Source organism: Felis catus, chromosome X (genome assembly GCF_018350175.1).
Source record: "Felis catus isolate Fca126 chromosome X, F.catus_Fca126_mat1.0, whole genome shotgun sequence".
In the NCBI taxonomy this organism is placed as follows: domain Eukaryota; kingdom Metazoa; phylum Chordata; class Mammalia; order Carnivora; family Felidae; genus Felis; species Felis catus.
The window spans coordinates 12,795,570-12,822,147 of record NC_058386.1 but is presented as its reverse complement, the minus strand read 5'-3'; positions in this window follow the sequence as shown (position 1 = coordinate 12,822,147).

The following is a 26,578-nucleotide window of genomic DNA, read 5'->3' as shown; positions in this document are numbered from 1 at the left end:
CTCTTAGCAAATACAATATTTTTAAATGATGCCATATATGATAGGATGAAAATATAAAGTACATGAGAATAAATCTAACTAGAGATGAGATGTTCAATTCCATAGGAAAAAATATAAAAGCTTTATAGAGACATTAAAAAGACTTAAAGAAATGGATAGCTATATCTTGTTTAAGGGTTGGAAGATTCAATATTATAATTTCTTTTTTTTTCTCAAATTGATATAGAGGCTCAACGTAATCTTAATAAAATCCCAGTTGTTTTTCTTTACTGAGAACTTGCCAAAGTCATTGTAAATTTACGTGAGAACCTAAAGGATCAAGAATAGCCAAACTCTCTTGAAGGAAATTAAAGGAGGATATAACTTTCTTACCCAGCCAATGGTCATTAGTGTCAAGCAACACTATGAAGATAAGTGAGGTGACACATGCCCATGGGATATGGCATTACTAAGGCCATCAGTGGTCACAGTGAGAGTACTCTGTTGGCTTGCTACAGATGGACTAAAAAAGAAGTGAGTTGAAAAGTAAAGGAGTGACTTGAAAGTAGAGACAAGGAGCACACTACAGTATTCTTATAAGAAGTGTAGCTCTTGAAGGAAGGTCATCGGGGAGGATGGATTGAAGTTTTTGTTTTTTATAGGATGGGGTCATTTTCCTACACACACTTGATAAAAAATGATTATATGGTGGTGCCTGGCTGGCTCGGTTGGTGGGGTGTCCAACTCTTGATCTCAGGGTTGTGATTCTAGCCCCACATTGGGTGTAGAGATTACTCAAAAATAAAATCTTAAAAAAAATGATTGTTTGGAGGAAGCTGTTGATAGAAACAGATAAAGAGGCAACTATTGGGTGATAATCTTTGAGAAGTTGGAAATGTATGGGATCCAGCATATAAACATGGAATTTCCTTCTGTAGGAAAAGGTGATTCATTTCTTCTGACACAGTAGGAAAGAGAATGAGAGTGGTGTTGGAGTAGGCAGCTGGTGTGGACTAAAAGCTGATTGAATCCACTCGATACCCTTATTTTGTCACTAAGTAGGAGGAACTGACAGCTAATAAGAGGGAGGGTAGAAAAAGGTAATGTAGTGGGCCTTGGGGACTCCATTTAGAGAACTGAAATAGGAAAAAGCCTGAAGAATCATAAAGGTGTTTTCTAAGCAACATGGAGAGCTCCACTATATTTGGAGGCATAGATTTGTAAGCTGGGGCTTTATGTTTGAAAATATGTGGCTAGGGACACCTGGGTGGCTCACTCGGTTAAGCATCCAACTCTTGGTTCAGGTCATGATCTCACGGTTCATGAGTTCGAGCCCCGCATCGGCCTCTGTGCTGATAGTGTGGAGCCTGCTTGGGATTCTCTCTCTCTCTCCCACCTCTCTCTCTCTCTCTCTCAAATTTTTTTTTTAAAAAGAGAGAAAATATGTGTCTAATAAGAATTAACATAAGAATAGGGTTTACAATGTGCCAACCACTTTTCTTAATATTATATTAACCCTCACAGCAACCCAAAAGGTATGTACTATTATTAGCCCCATATTACTGGAATAAAGAAATGTTGTGACCTGCCCAAGGTCACATAGCTAGTAAATGGTGGGGCTAGGATTCCATTCTAGGCAGCCTGGATCCAGAGCCCACAATTCTTAAACACTGTGCTATGTTACAGTGGTTGGAAATTTTGTTCTGTGACCTCACCCTTTGGTGATTCCTGTAAAGGGACTGTTGGATGGTACAAATCTATTGTATGTTGACAAGAGACATCAGGGTATAGTTTTTTGTTTGTTTTTTCCATTTGTCTGTTTTGAGATGAAATCAGTTAAGAATTTCATGCCCATTGAAAAGAATAGCTCTTGGATAGCTAGACCAGTGAGCTTTTGTGTTTCTGTATTTACCCTTGATTCATGGCTGCAATTTGAGAATTTGAGAATTGAAGCTATACGCTCTCCATGTGTCTGCCTGTCTGTGTGTCTAGAATTCAGAAGGTCTTTACTTTCCTCTCTCTCTAGAGAATGCTAATCAATTAGATTATAAAGTATGTCCAAATTAAAGGAGTTCTACGTCGAGCTCCTTGGCTCTCGATCTGTGTTGGCTTCTAGATATAAATAAGTACATACAAAAATTTAATATTCCCCAAATTTCAGGAAATAAGGAAATTGAACTTCTAATACTTTAAATGTGCTAAAACGTTTTTAGAAAAACTAAGTAAAAAATGTTTTAAGAATCTAACTTCACATAATTTTGGCAAATGATACTAGTCGAATAATTTTGGTTTAATAAAAACATCTATGCCTTCTGTGATTTATCAGTGTTATATACATTTATATTCTACTTGTATGTTTTTCCTAAACGTATACAGATGAAGTAAGCTAACATTACTCCTACTTAATGTCTAAGATTACGAAAAATGTAAATTTGTGTAAAATAATTGAGTCATTCTGAAAGCCTTTTTATTTCAGCAATAATTATGTTCTGTAGTATGTCAGCTTAAAGATTTCCAAAATCTTAAAGTAGGTCAAAATTTGGGGCTGATATTATATTGAGTTAATTAATGACTCAGCATTGGATACTAGGTCATATAATTGCCACGTGTAATTTTATGTTTATAAAGCTTTGCTCTTTATATATGCCACAGAGAGGCTGTATTACTGGGCCATGTCAATGAATGTGTTCATTTTTGCCACTTTGAGAAGGAATAAAAGGGAAGTGTGTGGCTGTACAAAGTTGTATTATGAGTTTTGCCTGTCTGCTAAAATGTTTTTGCAAGACAAAAGGTGTCAGTTATCTACCCCTTCCCTCTTTTCTTCATGAAATAAAAGTTAGTTACGTTTTTTTAAGGTTATAATTAATATGTGTCACTGAAACTACACTAAGGAGAAATAGTGATGGAAAAACACAGCTGTGTGTGTGCCTTTGTTTTTCAGGGAAAAAAAAGAGTATTTTTGTCTCTCTTTTTTTTTTTTTTATTTATTTTTTAATTTTTTTTTTTTAACGTTTCTTTATTTTTGAGACAGAGAGAGAGACAGAACATGAACAGGGGAGGGGCAGAGAGAGAGGGAGACACAGAATCAGAAGCAGGCTCCAGGCTCGGAGCCATCAGCCCAGAGCCGGACGCGGGGCTCGAACTCACGGACCGCGAGATCGTGACCTGAGCTGAAGTCGGACGCTTAACCGACTGAGCCACCCAGGCGCCCCTGTCTCTCTTTTTTTTAATGTTCATTTATTTTTGAGAGAGAAAGATGGAGTGCAAGCGGGGGAGGGGCAGAGAGAGAGGGAGACACAGAATCTGAAGCAGGCCCCAGGCTCTGAGCTGTCAGCACGGAGTCCGAGGAGGGGCTCAAACCCACAAGCTGTGAGATCATGGCCTGAGCTGAAGTCAGATGCTCAACCGATTGAGCCACCCAGGCACCCCAAGAGTATCTTTGTCTTAATGTGGTAGTATTCAATCTCTTTCTTTCTTTGTTGGTGTCTGAACCCCTTTATATTCTTAGGGCTTTATTGAGGATCACCCCAAACTCTTATCTATGTGGATTAACTATTAATACTTATTGCATTAGAGATAAAAACAGAAAATTTTAGAACACTTATTTGTTGACTCATTTAAAGATAGCAGTGATGAACATATTGCATATTGATAACATCTTAATGTAATGAAATTATTGCTATCACTTTGTTCCAGAATATGAAAGAGCTAATGAAGGACAAAACTTGGAAAGTGAATTTTATTTGCCCTGGTTTATAACACTTGAGTTTGAAAAAAAGTTATAAAGTGTGAAAATTCTAGCAAAGTGTGCTCAATTTTGATGGCCTGATTTCCTTGCTTTACTGCTTATTGCCTTTGTCTACAATATAAAGGGTTATATTTTACTTTCTTGATAGCAGAGATTCTATGTCTAATCCGAATAATTTCCTGTGTTTTATGTTGATTTCATTATATGCTTAAGAAAAAAAAGGTTTTTCATTCCTCACTTGTAAAAGAACTAAGATTCTTTACAATCGTGTTACTTCTTTTTTTTTAATTTTAAAATGTTTATTAACACGTTGATTATATAACCAATTGTTGTTCTCAGGCACCAATAATCTTTTTTTCTTTTTTTATTGACATACAATTGACATACAGGGTTATATTAGTTTCAGGTGTACAACATAAGGTTTCCACAATTCTGAACATTACTCAGTGCTCACCATAAGTGTAGTCACCCTCTGTCACCAAACAACGTCATTACAATATTATTGACTGTATTCCCTATGCTGTACTTTTCACCTCCATGATTTATTATATGGCAGCTTGTACCTCTTAGTCCTCTTTATCTATTTCACCCATTGCCTCATCCACCTTCCTTCTGGCAACCGCCAGTTTGTTGTCTGTATTTGAGTCTGTTTTTGTTTGTTTCTTTGTTTTGTTTTTTAGATTCCACATGTAAGTGAAATCATATGGTATTTTTCTTTCTCTGGCTTACTACACTTAGCATTATACCCTCTAGGTCCATCCATGTAGTTGCCAATGACAAGAGCTCATCCTTTTCTATGGCTGAGTAACGTCCATTGTATGTATATGCCACATCTTCTTTATCCATTCAGCTATGGATGGGCACTTGGGTTGCTTCCATATCTTGGCTATTGTAAATAATACTGCAGTAAACACTGGAGTGCATGTATCTTTTCAAATTAGTATTTTTATTTTCTTTAGATAAATAGCCATTAGTAGAATTACTAGATCATATGTTATTTCTGTTTTTAATTTTTTGAGGAACACAGTGGTAGCACCAGTTTGCATTCCCACCAACAGTGCACAAGGGTTACTTTTTCTCCACATCCTTACCAACACTTGCTGTTTCTTGTGGTTTGTTTTTTTTTTAAGTTTATTTATTTATTTTGGGAGAGAGAGAGAGAGAGAGGAGAGAGCATGAACAGGGGAGGAGCAGAGAGAGGAGAGAGAGAATCCCAAGAAGGCTCTGCACTGTCAGTGCATGGAGCCTGATGTGGGGCTTGGTCTCACAAACGGTGAGATCATGACCTAAGCTGAAACCAGGAGTCTGATGCTTAACTGACTGAGCCACCCAGGCACCCCTGTTTCTTATGTTTTTTATTTTAGCCATTCTGACAGGTGTGAGATGATATCTCGTTGTGGTTTAGTTTTGCATTTCCCTGATGATTAGTGGTGTTGAGCATCTTTTCTTGTGCTTGTTGGCCATGTTTATGTCTTCTTTGGAAAAATGTCTATTCAGCTCCTCTGCCCATTTTTAATCAGATAATTTGGAGGTTTTTCAGTGCTGCGTTGTGTAAGTTCTTTGTATATTTTAGATATTAACCCCTTATTGAATAAAACATTTGCAAATATCTTCTATTGAGTAGGTTACCTTTTCATTTTGTTGATGGTTTCCTTCACTGTCCAAAAGCTTTTTAGTTTGATGTCTTCCCAATAGTTTATTTTTGCCTTTGTATCCTTCATTAGGCAACCATAATCTCATTTTAATCAGGTGTTCACATCTCCTATGACAACTTCTTTGATTTTGCCTTCTCCAAATCAGATCCTAAAAGTTTAATAAATCTTTCAGAATATATTTAACACCTGAAACTATCTTTGTAATTTTTTAGAGGGCTCCTGGGAAATCACAAAGTTTTGTTCTTTCGCCTTCCAAAAAGAGAAATGTTAGGTTTACTTATTAGTTAGTATTGATGAGTTGCCTAAGAAAAGTAGTTGAATAAGAAGAGATACTCAGCTTTCCCTAGGTTAAATCTGTGTAAGTAAATGTCACTCATTAATATAAGTATTTTAGAAATTGTGGGGTGTATGGGATGTTCCTAGGGATTCATGAATGCCCTCACTGTCCCTGGTATGTTTCTATTTCTCAGAGTTTTGATGGTGCTTTGTCTGATATCATCTGATAGTATTACAACAGTATAATGTTATCAGTCATAATTTCAGTTATTTCAGTCATAATTTTCAGTTACACATCTAGGTCACAACCTTACTTCTTTAATTTGAATCTAGCATCTTTTAGTCCCATGGATTTCAATTGGAGATGCACATCAGATTTGCCTGCCGAGTTTCGTAAAAATACAGATATCAAGAACCTAATCCAGACTTACTGAATCTCTTTAACTTGATATACTTGATATCCTTACATATTCTTAGTATATGCTTAGAATATTCCTAGCATATTTTACACATTATGTTTCAGGATTTTTATGTATTTCAAGACATTTTCCTTTTGAATAATTATGTTCATTCATTTTTTGGGTGTTATGCTAATCCATTTCTATGCATCAAATTTAACATTCATCAACTTTGTTGAAAATAGGCATAATCACTGTGCTTAAAGACATTTTGTCTTTCTTAACATTTGTGTGAATGTACATTTTGTGTATGTTTTTAGAATGACTTTATTATCGTTGTTTTTCATGGCCCAGAAACAATCTAATTTGTCAGCTGCATTATTATTATGAGCTCTCACCATACCTTTTACATATGAAAACCTTCAGTAAATGTTTGCTTTCAGTGCAAATCTCTTTGCTCTGCAGATAGGTTTTGTTTTACTCTAATTCTTGCCTGAAGGCTCTGCTATAAGCTACAGGTTGTGTGTGTATCTTCAATAAAAAGGACCATCTCAGAACCTTGTGAAAAATGACCATCACATGCAATTCAAATTACTGAGACTTTGAAAGAAAGATTCTTGGGTATAGGCTTCTGATTGCACCATTTAGACAACTTGGTAAACATACCAGGGGACTGAGTCAGAATTTCCAGAAATTTTTAGTCAAGAAGCAGATGATTTCATGACATTAGTGACCCAAGATCCATGAGAACAAGAACTAATTAAAAGGACTGAATGAACTGATGATAAAGGGCACATAATTTAAAATAATGAACTCAAACTGACCAATGTGTATTGATTGTATCATTTGAAATAGGAAAGAAATCTGAAAGCAGAGACCCTGATACTGGAGTGCTCAACACTTACAAGCTGGCTGCACAAAGTATGGTGCAAGGACCAACAGCAATCAGCATCAGTTGGGACCTTGTTAGAAATGCAGACTCTGAGGCCCTACCCCAGATCTACTGAATCAGAACCAGCATTTTAACATGTTTAGGTGATTCATGTGCACTTTAAAGGTTGAGATGTCCTGATATAGAACACAGGCCAACATACTACATAAATCAGTGAGATGACAATGAAGTATTGATTGTGTGATGCTTATTAATTAATGGCCCCCAGTTGCTCGGTGCTGGGACACATGAAAATCGCCTAGAGAACTTCAAAATGCAGACTCAGCACCAGAGATTGCAAATTTCAAGTGGGGCCCAGAAAACAATTTATTTTGAAGGAGCCCCCCTGGTAATCACAGTTCACAGCCAGGTTTGGGAGTCACCGCAGGGTACGAGAAGTGAGACTTCCAAGAAGAGGATGGAATGGCCAGAGGAGTATGTCTTGAATTGAACCTTAAAATATGGGTTCAGTTGTTGCCGGATGAGGGCAATGTATTTGTGTGTGTGTGTGTGTGTGTGTGTGTGTGTGTGTGTGTGTGTGTAAACAAGACTGTAAAACAATGTTATTATAACTTCCTTCCAGAGTGAGAAACAAAAATGCGAAGTAAAGGAAAAATGTATTATTCTCTCGGGAGTTTTGGCAGGATTTTAAAACAATAACATTTCTCTGTTAGAAACTAGGATGGTATGATGCTGCTCATAATATCTTGGGAGCCAGTGTCACATTTGATTTATGTTTAGAAACAATTTGAATGGATAGAATATTATCAATTCCCACTTGGGGCTAATATATACATTCCTTTTCTCACATAAAGTCAATTTTAAACTCTTGCTCTACATTGAGTAGAAATAAACTAAGCTTGGATTCATTTTAAGGAAATGGAAAATATTTGCATGTGTTGGCATACTAGTTTGACTTTACTGGGTTCATTAAAAATCAGATGAGATGATAGATATGATTATAATTTAAAATGTGGGAAATACTATGCAAATATCAGGTCACAATCTGGATCCTTCCAGCCTCTCCATTCCTCCCCGCTTTACTCTGACTTTGCATACAACCTTCCTATTCACCATGGGTCTTCTTGACCCCCAATCAGATCAGACGTCCTCACTCCAAAACTTTCTTGATGTTTTTTTTTAGTCAACCCTAGACCTTGATTATATGTCCAATGTTGCATTTTATAACCTTGTGTTATAAGTTATTTTTTTATATGTAGTAGACTTTGAGCTCTTTGAGGCAAATGATGACTTTTAAAGTTTATACTTGAATATCTGGTGCTGGAGTTTCATTTCCCATATGTTGGCATAAACCTCCTAACAGACCTAATCTCTTATGGATAACAACTATAAATTCTGGTCAAATGACAAAAACGAATACATGGGTGCTGTGGAGAATAAACCAAGATGGGCAGATTTTGCAGGGGAGTTCAGCTTTGGAAGAAATGACTGTCACCTTGCAACTTACCAGTTTTTGCAGCTTTGGCACCATGGCAGGCTGTGATCACAGCATAGTGCCATCTTTACCCGCTTTCTTTCTGGCCTGGGCAGCAAAAGGACAGAACTCAGGGAGGCCAGGGCTGCTGGAAAGTGCAAGGAAGCCCAGAAAAGAGATAGCCAGGGCAGGTGAACTTCACATTCTACATTTAAACCCTACTCACAATCTGACTTCATGCATCACACACATTCTGAAGATTCAAAGAAGCTTGCCACTGAGAATGGAACTGAACTGACATAGGAGTTTACCACAGGCAAAACAGAATTTTCCGTTACATGTCTGTTCAAAGAAAAAAAAAAAGAAAAGAAAAAAAGAAAATCATCCATGTCATTTGGAGGAATTGAACAAAATTCTGAGTCTCTGCAACATAACTTATAATCCAAAAATCATTCAACATACAAAATGTTAGGAAAATATGACTCCGTTTTAAATGAAAAGGCAATCAATAGATGCCAACCCTGTGATAACTGAGTTGTTGGAATTATCAGACAACTTGAATGCAGCTTTATAATCAATCTCAACAAGGTAAAGAAAACTATAACCACAATTAATTAAAAGATAGGAAATCTCAGCAGAGATACAGACATTTCCCTTTGGTATTTCATTATAATGGTTAAGTAGCCTCAGGAGCTAGCCACCTATCCTACCCTATTCTTGCTTCTCTTCCTACTACCTTCTTTGTGCTTCAAATTAATATTTCACAAAAGGTATATATTTAACTCTAGCAGTATAATAATATCTCACAATCTATGATTGATATTTCTTTCAGGCCTACTTCCATTGAATTACTAGCTCATGCATGATGAAATGTCACACTGTGGTCTGGCTGTCAGCGAATCACTTAGCTAAACAGGCTTTGGTCTCTGCCCAGTCACCTTTATTAAATCTGGTTTGGGCATTATTGTCATAGAGTGTTAACATTTCTAGCTAAACAAACTCCTGGAAAAGAATGTGTTTCTCCTATAGACTTATGCCAAAGCTACACCCCAAAGTGTAATATATTGGGAAATTAATTTATTAATAGCAGCTAATGTTAATGATCTACTTAAAATAATTAAATCCCAGAAAACTTTCTTTTATCATTGAGTTTAGGAAATAAATACAGCAATTTATAAATGACACTCCCTCTCATGATTTTTATGTTGATATAAGATTAAGTTTGGACATGCAGCTTTCTAATTTGATGGCAGTGGAGGCAGGACCTGTTTATAGTCATTCCATGACCACAATCATGGCAAACCTTAAGATAAAGTCGAATGGATCAACAGAAGGACACTCAGTCCTTACCGATATCATGGGGTCACTTTATCTAACTCTAGACTGTACAGTCATATAAGCCAAAAAATCCACTTTGCTATTTGAACCAGTTTGGATTCAGTTTTCTGTTACTTATAGTTTCAAGTAACCCAACTGATATAAAAAGGTGTGTGGGCTCCCGGGTGGCTCAGTCATTTAAGTGTTTGACTCTTGATCTTGGCTCAGGTCATGATCTCATGGTTTGTGAGTTCGAGCCCTGTGTCGGGCTCTGCACTGGCTTGGGATTCTGTCTCTCCCTCTCTCTGCCCCTCCCTCTCTTGTGCGTGCACGGGAGTTGTAGGGTTAGTTATAACTTAATATCTTGCTTGAGTATATGCTTCAACTGTCATGAAAAATAATTTAGTTGGAATTTTAAAATCTCATTACATTCTAAAAACAGTGTTTCTCAGAAACATTTTTGCAATTTCTTATCACCATCTATCAATGAACTGCAATTGCAGAAAATCTGAATTTTTCTCTTTAATTGTTCAGTGACATACAATTTCTTTCAACATTGCTGAATTGTCCTCTTGACTTCAGGTCTTTATATATGCTGCTTCTTCTGTTAATAAATCTTGTCTCCCAGCTCCTTACTCAGCTAAGAGATCATGATTCTGCTTAAGAGATCTTCTATGATGCTGTAGATTATATTCTCCCAAAATGCTGTATATTCTCCTTTTGTAACTTATTTTTCCAGAAATTTCTTAATATCTTTCTTTCTCAGTATTCTCCATGAGGCAGGTTCCAAATGGCAGGTTGGATTATTGCTTCCAATTCTTTAGCAACTCCCTGTAATAGAATTACACATCCATGCTTTTGGCCACATGTCTCTGCGGTAGCTGCCAGTGGAGTAAGTGGAGGGTGTATCTCTGCTTCATTAACTTGAGTTTGGCCATATGATTTGATTTGTCCAATGAAATATGGGCAGAAATGACAGTGTACCATTCCTGAACTGAAGCTTTAAAAAGCATAGTACATCAGTCTGGATCCAATCAGGAAACAAACCACACGGTATTTTGAATAGAGAAAGTTTAGTATAACGATGACTATATCAAACTATGATACACGTAGACATAAAGGGAACCCTAAAGAACACTGCAGGGATGAGAGAGAGAGTACTCAATGAAGGACAAACTTGGAAGGGTGCTGCCTTCCCATTGACACCTCACTGGAGAGGGTATGGGTGCAGCACATTGGATAGTGGAGAAGTTTGCTGGGTTACCCTGGCCAGAGCTGGTCCACAGTCACCAGGTATCAGGAAACAATCCTTTGGGGTGCAGGTGAACTGAGGCTGATGGACAGCAGTGCAGAGCGAGACGAGGTATCTGGAGTAGGATGGTAGGCAGCCTGTGATTCGTGGTATCTGTGTTGGGAAGGGTGCAGGAAACAGCCTCTGGAGCACAAGTGAGCCAAAGCTCGTGGATGGGTATGCAGAGAGAGCTGGGGCACCGGTGCTAGCATGAGGTCTAGAGTGCACCAGTGTCCACATTAGGAGGGCCATGCCTTGTGGGTCACTAGGCCTGTGGCAGACTGTGAGATCGTTCAGTGATGGTGCACTTTCAGCACATAGCTGGGACAGAGCGCTGCTGTATGTTCCCTGCCCCCCTCCCCACACCATGGAACAGAAGCAAGAAAAAGAAAAACTTGGCACACTGGAATAAGGCAAAGAAGTTCCCTTCCTCCTGAAATGTCCCTCTACTGACAAAGCTTACTATAGAGAACATGAATACTGGGGCACTGAGTAGCTCAGTCAGTTAGGTGTCCGACTTCAGCTCAGGTCATGATCACCCAGTTCGTGGGTTTGAGCCCCACATCGGGCTCTGTGCTGACAGTTCAGAGCCTGGAGCCTGCTTGGGATTCTGTGTCTCCATCTCTCTCACTGCCCCTCCCCCACTCGCTCGCTCACTCGCACGTGTGCTTTCTCTCTCTTTCTCAAAAAATAAACGTTAAAAAAATTTAAAGAACATGAACACTGTAAAGGACAAATAATTAAGAAGTCCAGTCTACTATTGCAAAGCCAGTACTGAATGGTGAAGTTGGAGTTGAGAGGCAATAAACTGATAACTGACAAGCATTACAAGTTTCCAGTAGCTCTTTTGAGCTGCTGCTCTCCATGAGAAGATCATGGGCCAGGGAAGCATTTCTTTTTCAGACTGAGTCTTACGATGTAGGGTAGAGATGAGCTCTAGGTGGAGCTTACCCTAGTTGAGACCATTGAAATGACAGCCAGTTTATAAATCCTGGAGTGTTAAGTACATGTTCATTGCAGCAACAGCAAGCTGTTGAGATTTTTTTTAATGTTTTATTTATTTTTGAGAGAGCACGAGCAGGGTAAGGGCAGAGAGAGAAGGGGACTGAGGATTCAAAGTGTGCTCTGTGGTGACAGCAGTGAGCCCAATGTGGTGCTGAAACTCACGAACCGTGAGATCACGACCCGAGCCAAAGTTGGACGCTTAAGCGACTGAGCCACCCAGGCGCCCCTAAGCTGTTGAGGTTTTTGAAGTTATTTGTTATACAGAAGGAAAAAAAAAAACCTGGCTACTACATTTTGTGTTCCTCCATATCCCTGTGCCAGTGCCCAGATTATAAGAAGAGCTCAATGTATACTTTTAGATGAATTGTTACTCAAACTTTGGGGTCTTTTTCTGATTGCTCTGAAGGTTTAGCTCAGGTGTTATCTAATGGGCTACAAAGTGACTCACCATTTCAGGTACACAGCAGAACAGGAATAATATTATGAAGAATCTTGATTTTGAGTCTGATCTTTAAAAGAAAAAAAAAAACCCAAAAACTCTTAATGGAAAACCTAACCCCAGGAATTGGTTTCTTAGCTTTCTGAATCCTTATAGCTCATTCAGTGTGGAGCCTTTATATGATGCAGCTAGGCTATTAGGTCTGGCTTCATCATCTAAATTGGTACCTTTTTGATGTAGCTTTGGGGGAAGAAGGTGAAAACTAATCAGAAGAAGATTGCCTTGTATGTGAGCCAGCTATTGCTGAAAGGGTGAATTTATGGGGGAAGAGAGAAAACAGATAATCAAAACATAGCCTCTGCTCCTAGGGCTGCAACCATCATAAGTTAATTTTATGTTCCCATCTTTTTCTCCTGTTTGGGGTCACAGAACACATCACATCCTCGTATATAACTGACTAACATTGAAGAACTCTGTCCTTCCTCGCATTAATTCTTATGTTGATATTACTTTCATCACACCACAAAGAAGCATCAGCAGGCACTAACACATTCTTTGGTCAATTGAAATTATTTCCTGAATTTTATTTTATATTTCTGTATTATTTTATACATACTCGATGAATATCTTTAATGTAAAGATATGAATCCCTTTCAAGAGTACCTGGTAGAAATGGTGGCATGATATTTCAGACATGATTGTTGGTTTGGCCACCATCGCTGGTCATGGCTCTTGGTGTCGTGAGGAGTTTGGCCCTGCTTCTCAAGGCGTGTGTGGTCGTGCTGCCCCGTCATTTGTGACTGCAGCTGTGTTTGAAGAGCTCGCTATCAGCTCTATGTCTGCCCTGGAACCTCACACTCAAAATGAGCTGCCCTGAAAGCACATTCACCTTGGACTTTGTACAGCTGCTGCGGTTGCTGCTGCTTCTTCGCACTCATCGCCACGATGCCACAGAGAGCTTTTGAGTTAATTTTTTCATGGTGGGTTTTGGTTTGTTTGTTTTGTTTTGCTTTGCTTTTTAATTAAACGCTCTCTGAACCCTCCCTTTGTCAGTGGTATGGTCATTTATTTTTCTTCCAAGGATGTCATGAAAATGCTTTCACAACAAAATTGTACATCATATTCATATTGTTTTAGGTCCATAACCTCTCTCTCTTTTAGGCTTCTAAAGTTTTCCCTCTCTTTAATACTCATCCAATACTCATCTAAAGAATCTAAAATTGGGGGCGCCTGGGTGGCGCAGTCGGTTAAGCGTCCGACTTCAGCCAGGTCACGATCTCGCGGTCCGTGAGTTCGAGCCCCGCGTCGGGCTCTGGGCTGATGGCTCAGAGCCTGGAGCCTGTTTCCGTTTCTGTGTCTCCCTCTCTCTCTGCCCCTCGCCCGTTCATGCTCTGTCTCTCTCTGTCCCAAAAATAAATAAACGTTGAAAAAAAAAAAAAGAATCTAAAATTGGTTACCATTTATTCATTTGCTCTTTTTCTGGCTTCTCTTTCTCTGAGGTGGAATAACTTTTGATACGTGTCTCTGAGCAGGGTTTTCAAGGAGTAGAAACGATATGGCTACTTATAAATGAAGATTGCAAACAGAATGTAGACCTAGATAGAATTTTAGATAACTTTTCTCGACATTTCTCCTTTTGCAGTTGAGATTGAAAGAGGTGAAGCGGCCTGCCCTAGGTTACAGAACTAGGTGGTAGCCGAGTTAGGACCAGGACTTAATAGCCGTTTCTTCCCTCCCAGTTCTCTTTCTACTGTACCGTGTCACAGAGTGCCACAGAGTGACAAATGGGAGAGCAGGAGGAGGTGTCAAAGATCACTCTATTTAACCATATTATTTTAAAAACAAGAAACCAATGCCAGGGAAATTTGGACATTTGAAGTGACGGTAGTGGTGTGGGAAACAAAGGCAGAAGGAAATGGCAGATAGAATTAAATTTCCTTATAACCTGCATCCCATTGACAGATTCTTGAGGCAGGCAGAGTAAAACATTTCTCCAGGAACTGCCCACTGTCTTAACGCTAATGCTTTGCTAGAGGGAAAAACAACCTTGACTAGGCCTCCAGTATCCTGTGAGTCTTCTTGAAAAAAAAAATTTTTAATGTTTATTTATTTTTGAGAGAGAGAGAGAGAGAGAGAGAGAGAGAGAGAGAGAGAGAGAGAGAAGTCCAAAGCAGGCTCCAGGCTCTGAGCTGTCAGCACAGAGCCCGACGTGGGGTTCGAACTCAAGAACCAGGAGATCATGACCTGAGCCGAAGCCACTTGTGAGTCTTCGTTAGCATAAGAAAATCTCTTTGGAAACTTACCCTGGACTTTACCTCCCCCAGCTCCATAGTATATAATCAGTCTCTCCTCATGGTCCCAGGGCAGCTCTTCATGCCCATAGGTCCTGTCCCCGTGCTTTAATAAAATCACCTTTCGCACCAAAGATGTCTTCACGAATTCTTTCTTGGTCGTCGGTTCTGGACCCCCAACTATCACCCCCAAAAACTTCATCAAGTAGTATTCTTGGCCTTCCAATAAACATCCCAGAGGGGACGGCTTGTTTTTTTTTTAAATCTCAGAGTAAAAAGTACCTCAGCGAATCTCTAGGCCAAAGGACTGACCCAGGTGAGATGAATCACTGAGGGCATCTGTAGCTTATACAGTCATGCTTGTTGGGAACCTGAGCCATTCTCAAGAGTAGGCAGAAGGAGGAGGTGTGCTAGGCAATCTCTCCCAACAAAAATATCACCCTGTACATATCCTTTTTGGGAGATTAATTCTTTTGGGTAGTGAAGGCTTCATTCTTTCAGAATTCCCTATTAAAATGCACATAATCCTAAAGCATCATTTTGAGTCATTTCAGATGTTATTAGCTAATACTTCAGGGGTTTTCCTTAAGAGAAGGGCTCCCTTGATGTGCTCTTGTAATAAAGAAACAGAACTCGGGGAAAAGAGTTCTGAAATGAGATATTTCTTTTCAAATCAAGCTCCCTAGACCAAACTTAGGACGAAGTTGGATTTAAAACCTTGCCGCTTTCCAGAGGAAGCAGTAATCAGCAAGCGCAGTTACACTGAGTAGTTTGATCTAAATTATGCAAAATGTGGGTAGAACCCCTAGATTTCCTCCTTGGTCTCATTTTGCAACTGCTTATGATCCCACGTAGAGGAAAGGGAAAACTGGAGGTGAGTTTTAAGTGAGATAATCTAAATTCATTCTTTTTTTTTTTTAATGTTTATTTTTGAGAGAGGGAGAGAGAGAGACAGAGCATGAGCAGAGGAGGAACAGAGAGAGAGAGGAAGACACAGAATCTGAACCAGGCTCTGAGCTGTCAGCACAGAGTCCAATGCGGGGCTCGAACTCATGAACTGTGAGATCATGACCTGAGCCAAAGTCGGACACTTAACTGACTGAGCCACCCAGGCGCCCCAATCTAAATTCATTCTTGATTTTATTGGCAGTCTGCATATTTCATCTATTCCAACATGCCCCTTGCCCTCCCCATTTTAACATTTCTGAAGTCAAAATGTCTCTGATGTGTGGTGGTGTCTTACAATCATTGGCAGCCAGGTGGTCATTGTCAATGAGTTGTTGCATGAATGCGCGGCAGCTTGATCATTGTGCTTATGTTGTCATTTCAGCTGACTTATTTACACTGTTATTACCACACGTGTTGAATTTAACAGGCAGTTGAAATATATTTCATGGATTATTTCATGATGTGGTCTTGAAACATCAAGATTTTGGGGCGCCTGGGTGGCTCAGTCGGTTGAGCATCCAACTTCGGCTCAGGTCATGATCTCAGCTCGTGAGTTCGAGCCCCGCGTCGGGCTCTGTGGTGACAGCTCGGAGCCTGGATCCTGCTTGGGATTCTGTGCCTCCCTCTCTCTCTGCCCCAACCCACTCCCATTCTGTCTCTGTCTCTCTCAAAAACAAATAAACATTAAAAAGAAATCAAGATTTTGTGAATCAGACTGGCATAGAAACAGCATCAGGGTATAAATTTAGATATTACTTGTAGAGACCAAGGGCAGACCACCCCAAGATGGGTCACCTTGGTATGAACATTATTTTGATTTAAAAGCAGCCAAAATTCAGCAGATTTAGGAAAAGTTCTTTACCTCCCCCTCCGCTGCTTAAATTTACTTTGGAAAGGAGATCCTGAACCCAGAAGAGAGCTATTAACAGAGATTTTTTACCTAAAAAACTTATCTGCATAACAGGGCAACCTTTGTTTTCCAAATGTCTCTTCTCACCTTCTAGCTAATGGTCTTCCTCCCCTTTGTATCTCCAAACCCCTACCCCTCTCCTTCCTCGGGATGTCATATAAGCCTCTAGTTGCCTGGTTGTCTTTGGGATTTCATGTTTATGTGGATTCCTTGTATGTACTGTTATGCCCAGAATTCATGACCCCAAAGACCACCAAGGAGCCAAGTCTGATGCAAAAGCAAAAGAGCCTTTATTCGAGCTAGCTGGAGCTCAATCCCCTACCTGCACCGACGCAGAGGTGAGATACTGGGGAGAGAGAACGAGTTTCAAAAGCACAAAGGTTTTTTGGGGTCTAGGGGCAGTTGGTGAGGTAATGGCTGTGGCCTCAGCGGATTGTCTGGGGAAGTCCTGTTGCGCAGGTCGCCGGGCGTGTTTTGATCAGGAAGTTTGAACGGGTGAGGGAGAGGTTACTCAAGGGGAGGAGGCATGGTCAAGGTGAAGGACACAGAACTAGATGGAGTCGGCCGGCGTAGGCCCGCCCTTTCACGTACAAAACTAAATTTTATTTTCTCCTGTTAATCTCTATCGTATCAATCTGATCCTTAGTCCAGCTAGAAGGATCTTGAAGGGCAGAGGAAATTCTTCCTCTCCAACATTAGTGAAACACATAGCGGTCACTGCAGAAATAATGACAGTTTCACATTTTTCTTCAGTGCAATGACCAAGTGCTTTATGGCATCTAGGAAGGGAAGATGATCACAAGTAGATAAAACTCTATTACATTTTGTTATTCCTGTTTATGCAAAAAGCTTTGCCTATACCTCCCCAAGCAAGACCGTACAGTATCAGCATTTGCAGAATGGGTGCTGGCCACATGGGAGAGAATCTCAAGGATAACAGTGGAGCACCATCTTAAGAAATGTTGTATTACCTACAGAGTTCTCAGTGGTGCAGAGGACAGGATCATATGTAGCCTACAGTATAACACAGATACAAAAACAAAACATAGGAAATTTTGTGTTGAAAATTAATTCCTGAGTTGGGTAAGGAACTTGAAAACCTCCTAGGAATTAAACCAATTTATTTCATGCACATTTCTCTTTTGATGTGTACATAATAGTGAACCATGATTAAAATCTATGTTTAAAATCTAAGCCTAAAAAGTTCTTTCAAAAGTTATATAATAAAATTTCTAAATAATTAGGAAGTGTTGTATCATAATTTAGTTTGAGCCATTTTTTTCTTTTTTAGTGTTATACAAGTAATGGTGCATCCTATAATCAATGACATCTTAGATCCAATGGCAAAGGCTGGAAAAATCCAGGTCCTGTAACTGTCAAATACTTTGCACTATGTCCATTAATAGACAGTGAATGGAAGAGACCTGAAGAAGAAAGAAGAGGGGGAACAGTCATGGGTACAAAGTCCGTCTTAGGTAATAGCAATATCTATGAGAGAAGGAAGCTATCCCTCAAGTTGATTTTCAAGTTGCTTTGACATTTACAACTCAAAATTGATCACTTTTTATCTAGTGTCAGATTTCTGCTGAAAAATTATCAGAGGCATGAACTGGAATTATCTTGATTTCCTGGATGAGATAATTAACTATGATGATTTTATAATCATACCTGTGATGACTCTACAGGAGGCCAAATATACTTATGGTGTTAACCTTTTGAGTAGTTTGGTGGTTATTAAGCAGCAGGTAATCAGATGAAGTGTGGAGGGCAAGGTCAAATACATCTCACCAAAGCAGATGAAACCCCCTCCCCCATAGATGGCTGCCATGGGCCAAAGATTTGGGTCCACTTACTTTACATTCTAGAAGTCCTGAGTAGCACCTATGTGATCATAAATGGGGAAGATTATGTGCAGACTTACAGCACATAAGTGACTGTTCACGTTACACCATAGTGGCCTTTCTTCAGTTATACTACCATTCAGACAATTTCTTTTTTTCCCCAGGATAATGACACTTAAAAATCGAAAACAACAATAAATAAAAAGTGCATTACAAGTACGTTTCAGCATTATACATTTCAGACAAAGACACACGCGTTAATTTTATTTGATACTATAGTTTCTATAGTGAGAAGATTTCATTAAGAACAGATTTGAATGAATCTTCATTTTACAACATTTTATATACAAACCATATATTTTTGCTTTCAAATCGTTTGTTACTTATATAAAGTTTTTGTTATTCAACTGATATATATTTCCATCTGTGAAGTTGTATTGGGTATCTTAGATTGGGATGGAAGGCATTATAATTCTCATTAAAATTAATAGAATTTAAATTAAAAAAATTTAATAGCTTTTCATTTAGCAGCAGGGATTTTCAGGCTATGAATTAATGAGGGAATACATATACTTAGGATCCTGGATTTAAAGAAGAAATAACCTTGCTAATGAGTATGTGATCCAAGGAAAAATATTTCTAGATTTGTACAAGTTTTGAAGTTTCTTGAGATTATATCAAGACATCATGAAAGACCAGCTACCCAGGGTTGGTTTTGGCTGGAAGCCCAGATGCCTAATACCAAAAGGTTCATGTGTGGAAGGAAGGGTGTGCCAAGTTCACTGGGATGCTTTTCTAGGCCATTTGTTTTCTCTTTTGCCACATTTACATCTAACCCAATGGTTTATTTTCTCATCTTTGTATCCCTACTGCCTATCCAGGGTCTTTTTTGTGTGTGTGTTCCTCCTGTCCCAAGCCCCCTCTAACTAATGCATACAACTGGGCTCCTACAAAGCCAAGACTGAGAACTCCTAGAATAGAGGTATTAAAGGGGAAAAAAGTTATCATTGACAGGTTAAGATCAAAATACAAAGAAAATGAATATTAAAGACTCATGAGTGTATCTCTGAAGATAAATCTTCATATTAGATAATCAAATAGTGCATCAACTCTTCAGAAATATTTGGAAGTTTGCTACCAAAAAAGATCATTTTTCATAAAGCAAAAGGAGACAGATAACACAAGAGCATGTGCATTTACAGATTGTTAAGGTTTTTCTAGTGCAGTAAACTGAACAGGCTGAGGTTGACATGGGAAAGTTTAAGTAGACCGAGAAAGGTGAACAGCTCTGGGATAACATTTCAGAATTTTTACATTCTGGAAGTCACAACCAAGTCTAAATTTGCTTAGAGATTTATTTATTCTATAAAATCTGGATTTTTCTATATTAACAATACCATAAAAGAGTAGTATGGACATATTTGAATTCAGAGATCCCGAGTACTAAGACTTATATTTTCTTGATGAATTTTATTAATGTGAGACTTTAAAACACTTCTGGGATGTTGGTTTCCTTTTTCCTTGGCCCTAAGAACTCTAGTTCAGTGGTTCTTAACTGGGGGTGCTTTTGACCCCCAGGGGAAACTTGACAATATGTGAAGACATTTTTGGTTGTTTAACTGTGAGGGTGAGGAGAGGATGCTATTAGCATCTAGTGAGTGGAGGCCAGAGATGCTAGTTCTCACAGTGCACAGGATATCCCCCCATGACAAAGGATTGCCTGTCCCCAAATGTCAACAGTGACAAGCTTTTGAAATCCTTTCCTAGATGATGCTGTCAGGGACTGGCAGAGTTTTTATTAATAAGTAGTTTAGTCAAGTACTTGAAATATGCATTGTGGGGTGGGGTTTTTTTTTGCATTTTTAATATATATTATTGTATTTAATCCTCATCACATCCTTATGAAGTGGGTATAATTATTACCATTTTGTAGGTGAGCAAATGGAGGCATGGAGGTTTCAAATAATTTACCCCAATTCAAAGTTTGTACAAGGTAAATTGACTGCAGATCTCAAGCTCAAATCACCAAGCTTCATGGAAGCTTTGACAGAATGGCTAGGCGCATCCTAACACAATATGATCCAGAATTTTATCCAGAAAGACAAGAACTAATGTTTTGTGAAATTTCAATGAGCTAGTTTAGATTTCAGGAAAACTACAGCAATCCAAAAAATCAGTGGTTATTTGGTCATGTTTTACAGGTTTGTGACAGGGAGAACCTATTTCTTATCTACATTCCCCTCTGAGCCACAAGTTTTTTGATGTCAGGGAATTTATCTTATCCATTGTTTGATCCACTGGACCTTAAACATCTCCTGATACATAGCAGATGTGTCGTATTTATTGAATAAATGAGGGAATAAATGAACGAGTAAATGGATGAATAAGGGATGATAGTTATTCTCCCTGAGCAATTTTCATCCCCTTAATTTATACTGTGGTATTGCTAGCCACCAAAGTCTTTGAATACGGAATCTAAATCTTAGTCCCCCATAACTCTCTCTACTGTACAAGTGATAAAGATGTGCACTTTCCCCATACAAACAAACACGCGTGTTTGCCCATATTGACAAAGAACATGGATAATTCATTCTATGGGAGGGAAAAATCAATCAAGAGTGTTTGTTTTCACTGTGAACATCACCAGGAACAAGATTGTTGCTGTGCATTTACTGATGAAATGTTTTAGGGGCAGCTGTAGATAATTTGCGTTTGTGCTTCCGGATCACAGAAATCTGCAGTCGCTTTAGAGACAGCAACTCTATTTTGTTTCTGTTTGTCTTAATCTCACAGCTGAGCTTTACTGGCTCCAATGTCATTTTAGTATTGTTTCCTTGCCAAGGTGAGCAGTGAAAATCACTTGGTGTTAGGATCGAAGATTCATTACAGGCATAGGTTTCATTCAGGTGGAGGCAAGCGTGACCACTGTTGACTCTGCAGGCATCTGCTGAGGAGCAAAAACTTTGGGGCATTGGGAATGTATCAACTCTCTATTGCTGCCTAACAAATTACCCCCAAACTAAGCAGCTTAATGAAGCAAATATTTATTACCTTATAACTTCCGCGAGTCAGGAATACAGGCACGGTTAAGCTGGGTCTTCTTGTTCACAGTCACTCACAAGGTCAAAAACAAAGTGCTGACTGAGACTGCAGTCATCTCCAGGCTTGATGGCTTCTAAATTTACTCACGTGGCTGTTGATGGGATTCATTTCTTCATGGGCTGCTGGACTAAGGGTCTCAGTTCCTCCGTGGTTATTGACCAGAGGCGGCCCTCATGTTCCTGGCGTGCGGGCCTCTCCCTGGGGCAGCTTACAGTGTGGTAACTGGCTTCATCAAAGCAAGCAAGGAGGAAAAGCCAGAGAGAGAATGCAAACAAGATGGTAGTCACAGCCTTTTATAATTTAATCACCAAGGTGACACTACATCACTTTTGCTACATTCTACTTATTAGGAACTAATGACTAGGTTCAGCCCACACTCAAGGAGAAGGGACCACATAGGGACATGAGTGCCAGGAGGTGAGGATCATTTTGGAACCATTTTAGAAGCTGCCATCATGGGAGACTTAGATTTCAGTCTAGTGACAGCAATTAGCATTGTGACAATTACTACATTATTTTGCTGCTTGGCCCTTAGTTTCCTCATTTGTAAAATGGAGGGTAGGGGTTGGACTGAGTTGCCATTTGTGTTCACAAAATGTTCATATAAGTATATCCTACTTCTGGGATTGATTTGTTGCATATAAGTATAAGGCATTTTTTATTGTGCTGGTTAAGCTTTTTGGCTTCAAGGAGTCAGGTCTTCTTCAAGTTACTGCAAGGAAAGTGATCATCTATAGTTGGGACCTGGGTGGTCTGAACTGAAATGGGAGGTGATAGGTGATTCGGAAAACTTACTCCTTTTAGACACTCTGAGGGGCCTTTATCATGGCATTTTAAAAAAGTTTTTTTTTTAATGTGTATTTATTTTTGAGAGAGAGAGAGAGAGACAGAGCGTGAGTGGAGGAAGGGAAGAGAGAGAAGGAGACATAGAATCTGAAGCAGACTCCAGGCTCTGGGCTGTCAGTGCAGAGCCCAACGTGGGGCCTGAACCCATGAGCCACGAGATCATGACCTGAGCCAAAGTTAGACGCCTAACCAACTGAGCCACCTAGGCGCCCCTATCGTGGCATTTTTACATTGCTCTGAGAGTCTCTTTTCTCCTCAGTCTTCTTTCTTCCCCTCAACACATATCTTTTACTTACTCAGTTTCTCTTTTCTCCCTATTTTAATTTGCCATCATCCTACTTTCTGACATTTCCTCTATGTGTCCTTTAAACAACTGATGCATTCCATATCTCCCAGTGTAAATTCCTGAGAAAGACAGTTGTATCGTTCCAGATCATATTTTCGTGACAAGCTTCCTGGAAGGTCAAGACAGGCTCACTGTAAGTGATTTTACACAGATCCTCTGGTGTTTTGAATACCTTATATATGGAGGAACAAATCCAAAGATTACCTCTGACATGTCCAAAATGCTTCCACTTCCATCTTAGCTTTTTTTCTCTTTTCTCATGGGTAAAAGAAAAAATAGTACACAATGAGGGGGAAAAAATGTAGGAAGGAGTGCAAATATGTTATCTGTGCCCTAGACTCTATAGTAAGATAGAAATCTGAACAAGAAAAATTAACTCAAATGTATTGAGTGATTTGTTCTATTGATGAATTTTGGAAACTGACATTCTGACCTTCCTCCCCCATGAGAAGTATACTGGGCAAAGAATTATCTGAGTTATCTTTCATGAGAAGGTTTCAACTGATTTCAGCAGCCAAGACTTTCAGTTGATTTTCAGCTTTCCGGTTGATTTCAGTGAAATTGGAACTTGATAAATTCATGTTGACTTCCCAACTTAAAATGGAAGTCACAGCAGAAAATCCAGATCACTGAGAACATATTTACTCTGGAGTGAGGATGGAGAATGGCTCAATGCACAAAAGTCCCATCTTCAGTTAGGAATTAACATATTTTTTACATTTCCCTACTTCTGTTTAAAATAGAAATTCTAGCTTACAATGTAATTTCATTAATGCATTACTCTTGTAATTAAATTTGAAGACCCATCAATCCTTTTTTCATCTTTGTTGATATTTATCTTCCTTTTAATATCCTCTGAGGCTTCATTTCTTCCAGAAAATCTTTTGTAACTTGATTCTTTAGTTGGACTGATAATCATTTACATGCTCAATTGAGTCCATGTTTCCTCGTTCCAGATTTAAAAACCTTTATGCCTTAGTCAATCAATTAACAAGGTATTATTGAATATCTTCAGTTTGGGGGTACAGCCTATTATGGAGCTATGATATAGCAAGGGAAATGAGAAATAATTTTCTTAACCCTACGTTCTACTTTTAGCCCTCAAGCCTGTGGGACTTACATTTCACAACACCTTCCGCTGTGGTAGTTATGGGTATCTACTGATCACATGTCCACAATTCTATGCTTCTTCCACCACATTCAAATATATCCTGCTACTTAGGCTAGGCTACCATATCCTATTGCTTTTGACTCATGTTTTTCTCAAGACAGCCCAGACTCCTTGCTCCCAAGCATGCCAAGCCCTGTCCCTTTTGCATCTTTATTCATGCTGTTTCTCTCCTTTTCTTTCTACCTGCCAAAGGCATTTGTGGTCCATCTCGGAACCTCTTCTTTCCTCGTAGCATCTGCCATCTACTGTAGTCTGCAGGTGATCTCCTCGTGTCTGATGCTCCCATAGCAGGCAGAATACTTCTTTCATCCTTGACTGTACTGCTTTCCAATCGTCTATGGATATAAGTCCTGTCTTCAACCAGACAAGAGGCTCCATGGGGGCAAAAAGGATAGTAATAGCTTCTTTTATGACACTCACAAATCCGGTATAAAAAAAGCTGAATTTGGTAATAATTAGAAAACACCTATAAGGTTTAGCTTAAGGTCACAGAACAGCAGAGATGATAGAGTGAACTTGCCCTTTGGAACAAGACAGACTAACTAGGAAATTGAGCTTATGAGACATTATTTCTTGATTCATTCATTCATTTATTGATCCTTTTACTTATTCATTGACTCCCTGCTATATTCCAGGTGCTGATCTAACTCTATGGATAAAAAGTATGAAAGACTGGACAACATGATTCCTACCCCCTTGATACTTGCAATTGCACCAGAAAAAAATAAATAAATAAATAAATCTATGTAATTTGGATGGATAATATTTCTACATATTAACTTATAAAAGTTTTCTTTTTAATTCCCATTTTTCTCTTCCCCATTCAATTTAATGGGCAGACATGTGTTCTTTTTTTTGATGGATATGTATGGAAAGAGTTGAAAAACAGAAGTCGTCCACACACTTTTCTGACTTTAATTCTCCAGGAGCTTAAGTCTTAGGGTCTCTATGATATCCTGAGGCTATCCTAGAAGTTATCAGATAAGGTAAAAAGGAGTTACTGTGAGTTTTCAGGAATATTCAGAGTTTCAGAAGAGCAGAAGGAAGAGAGGGTTTCCTCCTTCCTGGACTAGAAATTAATTTCCCTAAGGTTGGAAAATGAGATGAAAAAGAGAAACCCAGGGTCTTGGAATAGCTTGGGTCTATAAACTGCTTCCTGACTGTTCTGTTGGAAGACCCCAAAGCTGATTAGCTCAATGGTGCATCATACAGATGTGAGTAGAAAACTGTGTCCCTGTCCCAATGGTAATGGTGTCAGAGATGGGGGATGTCTCAACAGGAGACTTCATGGACCATAACTGAAGATCAGATGGTCATTCTAAATCCTCCTCATCCCTGTCTGCAGTCAATATTTTGTCCCAAGACACAAACAACTTGATACATTGTGGAGAAGGTGAGGAAGTGCAGAGTCTTAGTAATCCATTAACCTGTTGGAATGGGAATTTGGATTCAGAGATTAAGTTGAAGTACAAAATAATAATAATATTTATAATATAATAATAATAAAGAAATGATAGATCATGTACCCATAAGACTATGGACTGAAGTATATGTCTGCCTTGTACTTTAGTGTCACAGTCCCATATGACAAAATGTTCCCTTTGGGCAGCCCAGATGATTAATATCAATTCCTGCACTTGTAAGTTTAACAGTATGCCGTAGAAATAAATTTCATACACTCACTGTTTGACATTCTATAACAGGTGTCACTATACTCCAGGGTCCCACAAGATCCTCAAGTGAACCTTCCTTCATGTATCACTTGAAAACCCATCACCAAATTGCCAAAGCAGTGAGTTTAAAAATCTACCAAAAGTTTCGGCTCTTGGGTGGCTCAGTTGGTTAAGCGTTCGACTCTTGATTTCGGCTCAGGTCATGATCTCACAGTTTTGTGAGTTCGAGCTCTGCATTGGGTTCCATGCTGACAGCACAGACCCTGCTTGGGATTCTCTGTCTCCCTCTCTGCCCCTCACCCACTTGTGCTGTCTCTGTCTCTCTTAAAATAAAGAAGTAAACTTAAAAAGAAATCTACTTAAAGCAAAACATAATAAAATCAGACATACTCATTTCACAGTAAGTGGTGATGGCCACCCAAGAGAGGAGCCCTCCCTCAACTAGTTAACATATTCCTTTTGTGGCTTTGAGGGGTATTCTGAGGGTTACCATGATACAGGGATTTTTGGTTTTGTTTCTTCCTACAAAATCCTGCACCTTTGGACATTTTGCAAAAAAAAAAAAAAAAGAAGAAGAGTTTAGCTCAGCTTTTATAGTTGGCAGTTGACAAAGTCCACTTTTCTCTCTTGCTGAGTAGTAGCCTTGCTTCTGTGAATTACATCAGATATAAAGGGGGTTCACTTAGCATGCCCAAGGCAGAGTCACCAGAATTGAGACTTTCTGTGCTTGGTTGGCTATTCAATTTGGAAAGTCTAGGATATGGATGTGATTCCCATGGGCGACAATTCACTTTTTAATTTTTGCACCCCAGCCAGTCACACCAATACTGTGTTCTCTGGTCAGGCATCCCAAGAAAGTGCTGTGAGAAGTCAAAGGGGAACATATTTCTCGATGGAAGATTTGTTCGTAGCTAATGAATATTTCATCACCAGATCTTATGTTATTCTGCACAAATATGAGCTTATCGATTATGTG